Source organism: Herpailurus yagouaroundi, unplaced genomic scaffold, assembly GCF_014898765.1.
Source record: "Herpailurus yagouaroundi ecotype Mexico unplaced genomic scaffold, PumYag 184, whole genome shotgun sequence".
NCBI classification, from domain to species: Eukaryota; Metazoa; Chordata; class Mammalia; order Carnivora; family Felidae; genus Herpailurus; species Herpailurus yagouaroundi.
In genome coordinates this window covers 37,976,790-37,981,810 of record NW_024412415.1, presented here as the reverse complement: position 1 = coordinate 37,981,810, position 5,021 = coordinate 37,976,790, and the positions used below count along the sequence as shown (strand labels likewise).

At 41.2% G+C, this 5,021-nt stretch overlaps 1 pseudogene; it reads left to right on the top strand.

Moving 5' to 3' along the window:
- Positions 1 to 3,311: 3,311 nt before the first annotated feature.
- LOC121041425 (zinc finger matrin-type protein 5-like) lies at positions 3,312 to 3,868 on the top strand (annotated as a pseudogene).
- Positions 3,869 to 5,021: the final 1,153 nt, after the last annotated feature.

Sequence of the window (5,021 nt, the reverse complement as noted above, 5' to 3'; positions counted from 1 at the left end):
CCGTGGAGTAACTAATTAAAGGTCTGTCCTGGATCATCTGAGCTCCTCTCTCTATTTAGAGCAGCTGGCTGCAGCATTTGGCCCCAGGATAGACCCATGATTACCACTCTCTAATCAAATTGGAGAACCTGCCTAGTCAATTCTTGAGACCAGAGAATCAAATTAGGTCCGAGATAATTCTGTACATTCACAATATACATGGAGGAAAAGAAGAGAGAAAATAAGGGAATGCAGCCCCCCCCCCATGATTGAAATGAAACACTCACCTCTAGAATAAAGCCTTCCATTTGTTTTAACAACTGTGGTAGCTTATCTGACTGTTCTCAACCTAGAACCTTCTATCAATCCTGCAGTTAAGGAGTGAGCCCAGTCGTGGAAATGGAACTTCAATTGTTAAGATAATAAATATGAGCTATATATCAACATAGCCTTGCATTTTAAAAAGGTAAATGGACAATTAAGAATCACGAGACATTAGGAAAACCAACAGCATGGAAGAGAAGAACTAAGAGGAACAAATAGGACATTCAACCCTGGAGGAAACAAAGTTAATTCAGGAAACAGAACATAAAAAAAAGTTTTTTAAGTGAATTCGAGTCCTTGTAGTTAATCAAAAGCAAACTGCATCTATAAGAATATGCTCTTACGGGGGAACCTAGGTGGCTCAATTGGTTAAGCATCTGACTCTTGATTTCAGATCAGGTCATGATCTCATGGTCATGAAATTAAGCCCTGCATTGGGCTCTGCGTGCTGAGCACGGAACCTGCTTAGGATTCTCTCTCTCTCCCCCTCTGCTCCTCCCTTGCTCACACTCTCGCTCTCTCTCAAAATAAATAAATAAACATTTTTTTTAAAAAAGAATATGCTCCTATGAATAGAGGAACAAAAGGAAATATTGACATTTATAAAGCCAATTGCTAAATAAGATTTAAAATTAAATATTAGAGGTCAATAATGTATTTGGGCATGACTGAAGACCAATTCAAGGTGTGAATGATAAAGTCAAGGGCCTCTCTCAGGATGAAGACCATAAAAATAGAGATGCAGAATATTAGGGGAAAAAAAAGATATGGAAGGTAGATCTAGAACAATGTTGTCTAATAGAACTTTTTGTGATGATAAAAGTGTTCATTCTGTGCTGTCCAATATGATAGCCATCAGCCACATGATTATTGATTGACAAGTTGAAATGTGTCTAATTCCACTGAAGAATTGAATTTTTAGTTTATTTAATTTTAATCAATTAAAGTTTAAATTTAAATAGTCACGGGGTGCCTGGGTGCCTCAATCAATTAAGCACGCAACTTTGGCTCAGGTCATGATTTCACGGCTAGCGAGTTTGAGCTCTGCGATGGACTCTGTGCTGACAGCTCAGAGCCTGGAGCCTGTTCAGATTTTGTGTCTCCCTCTCTCTCTCTGCCCCTCCCCTGCTCACACCCTGTCTCTGTCTCTCTCTCTCAAAATTAAATAACATTAAAACAAAAAACAAATTAAAAAAAATTAGTGACTGGGTGACTCAGTCAGTTAAGCCTCCAACTTCAGCTCAGGTCCTGATCTCACAGTTTGTGAGTTCAAGCCCCACATTGGGCTCTGTGCTGACAGCTCAGAGCCTGGAATCTGCTTTAGGTTCTGCGTCTCCCTCTCTCTCTGCCCTCCCCCTGCTCATACTTTGTCTCTCTTTCTCTCTCTCTCTCTCTCTCTCTGTCTCAAAAATAAATAAACATTAAAAAATTAAATTTAAATAGTCCCCTGTGGCTTGTGGACAGCACAAATAGAGAGGATCCACTGTATGCTTCCTAGGAATTCAGGAGAGACCGAAAAATAAATCCAGTCAATAAAAAATAGAAAAACTCATACAACTGAACAAAAACTAACAACCCACTTCAAAAATGGGCAAAAGACTTGAAAAGAACTTTCTGCAAAGATAATAAACAAATGTCCAATAAGCACAGGAAAAGACTTTCAATATCATTAGCCATTAGGGAAATGCAAATAAAAACACAGTGAGATACTTCTTCACAACCATTAGGATGGCTACAGTTAAAAACAAATAAACACACAAGCCCAGAAAATAACTGGTATTAGCGAGGATGTGGAGAAATTGGAACCCTTGTGCATTGCTGATAGGAATTCAAAATGGAACACCTGCTATAGAAAATGGTTTGTCAGTTTCTCAAAAGTTAAACATAAAAATTACCTGATGGTTCAGGAATTCCACTTCTAGGTACATACCCAAAAGAATTGAAAGCAAGGACTGAAATAAATTCTCGCACATTAATCTTCATAGCAGCATTATTGACAATAGCCAAAAGGTAGAAATAATCCAAACACCCATCGACAGATGAATGGAAAACAAAATGTGGTATACACATATAATGGAATATTATTCAGTCTTTAAAAAGAATGAAATTCTGATACAACATGTATGAACCTTGAAAACATTATGCTAAGTGAAAAAAAAAAAAAAACCAGACACGAAAGGACAACAATTGTATGCTCCCACTTATATGCAGTACCCAGAAGAGGCAAATTCATAGAGACAGAAAGTAGCTTAGAGGTTAGCAGAGGCTTGGGAGTAGGAAGGAATGAGAAGTTACTATTTAATGGGCATTATGAAAATTAATAAAGGGAAACCACTAAAATGGAATCGGAAGGCTGGTAGGGGGAGCTCTCATGTCCTATCATTCATCGTCAATTACAAATCCAAGAGGAAGAAATGGACTTTGCATCTCCGTACTCCTTTACTCTCCAGGCAGGAGGGAAAAGGCTACCCTCCTCTCCCCCTAGCAACAGCCCAGCCAATGAGAGACAATTACTACTCAGCCAATGAGAAGCCACTATGCTTCCAAATCCTGGTTTACTTCACTGGACTTTTTGTTTATAACACTCCTCCCAACTTCTCCCTTTCCTCTATAAAAGAGCAGTTTCTCGCCTTTGTTCTCCAGACTTACCTATGGTTTTTGCTGTAGCTTGCGGGTCCCAGATTGCAAGTCTCTGCTATTCCCGAATAGACCCATTTTTGCTGGTAAAATGAACTGGCAGTTTTATTTTTAAGGTTAACTAACAGTACAGTTTATGTTCAGGATGGTGAAAAATTCCAGAAATAGATGGTGGTGATGGTTGCACAACATTGAATATTCTTAAATGCCACTGAATTGCATACTTAAAAATGGTTAAAATGGAAAATTTTACATTATGCATATTTTACCACAAGAGAACGCTTTAATAGAAAAACCGCAAATAAGGAAAAGAAAGGGGTTAAAATGAAAGCTAGAGAAGGTGGAAGGCACAGAAGGAGGAGGAGCTTAGAGCCCTTGGGCCCTGCAGAGCCAGGCCCCAACAGCACCCGGCATAGGTGGCCATGGGGAAGCATTACTTCTGTGACTACGGCAACCACTCCTTCCAGGACAAGCTCCACACCCACAAGAAACACCTGAATGGGCTGCAGCACCTCAAAGCCAAGAACGTCTGGTATGACCTGTTCTAAGATGCGTCTGCCATCTTGTTAGATGAACAGAAGAAGCGGCCCCGCGGGAAATTTCTACTGACAGGCCAGTGTGACTTTGGCTCCAAATGCAGATTTCCCCACATGTCACAGACAGACCCGCAGGGGCAGAGTATCCAGGTGGAGAAAGAGAGGTGGGCCAGGAAGTGGCCACTAAATGTCCTCAAGCTCCCTGAGGGCCATCTAGAAGACTGGTTGGAAAAGAGCCAATCGGCTGAGCTCAGCCCCAAGCAGCAAGGACGAACCCATGAGAACCACCGTCTTCCACTATCCTGGAGGCTAGCCACCAGTCCAAGAGCTGTCTGCATTCCTGTGGGCAGCCCCACCCAGGGGGGTGGTCCCTGAAGCCCAGAGTCCACTGAGACTGAGGGCTCCCTCCCCACCTGCCTCCCTCTTGTCAGCTTCTGGGTTAGTCACAATAAAGAGAAGGGCTTGTTCTGGGGACACCAAGGCCCCCTCCTGCTGCACCCCATGGAGCCTCTGAAACCATCAGCTTGGCTTGGCCTGACTGAGCCCCCACAGTCTCCCTACCAGGTGTAGCCCTGGTCCTAGCTCTGTTCCAGGCAGCTTCCCCCTCCCTCCCTCATGGGACATCTTGAGAAGATGGGTGAGAAAACTTTCTTCTGGATGTTTATAGAGAAAGTTTGTCAAGAAAAAGAAAGGAAAGAAAGAAAGAAAGAAAGAAAGAAAGAAAGAAAGAAAGAAAGAAAGAAAGAAAGAAAGAGATGAAGGAAGGAAGGAAGGAAGGAAGGAAGGAAGGAAGGAAGGAAGGAAAGGAAAGGTGATTGTAGGGGTAATAAGAAATTAATAGATCCAATTTCTCATGAATAAATTTAAAAGAGTGGGTAAGATTCCCTAGTAAATACATATAGTACCAAAACTGGCTCAAGAAGAAAAGAAAAACTGGACAAATAGATAATAGTGAAAAAGAAGTCAAAGAGAGGCGCCTGGGTGGCTCAGTCGGTTGAGTGTCCAACTTCGGCTCAGGTCATCATCTTGCAGTTTATGAGTTCGGGCCCCTCATTGGGCTCCGTGCTGACAGCTCGGAGCCTGCAGCCTGCTTCGAGTTCTGTGTCTCCCTCTCTCTCTGTCCCTCCCCTGCTCATACTCTCTGTCTCTCAAAAATAAATAAATGTTAAAAAAAAAAAAGAAGTCAAAGAGCTACCTTCCCTTCTGTTGCCCTGCCTTTCCCCTCCAAATCCCAGGCCTGTAGGTTTATGTATGCAAGTACCTTAGAATTATCTGAGTACATTTTAAAATACATATATAGATTTCCTGGCTTCCCAGACTCAATGAACTAGAGTCTCCAAAGTTGCCCTGACAATCTATTTTTTCCATTAAGATTTTGTTTTCAAATGTTATGTATGGTGGTTGTGTAAAAAAAAAAAAAAAAAAAAATAAAAAAAAACCAACAATAAAGACGTGCATAAAATAAAAATGAAGTCCCCCCATTTCTCTCCCACTCCTTCTGAATTAACAAATGTTATCAATTTATGTATATTATTTCATATTTTT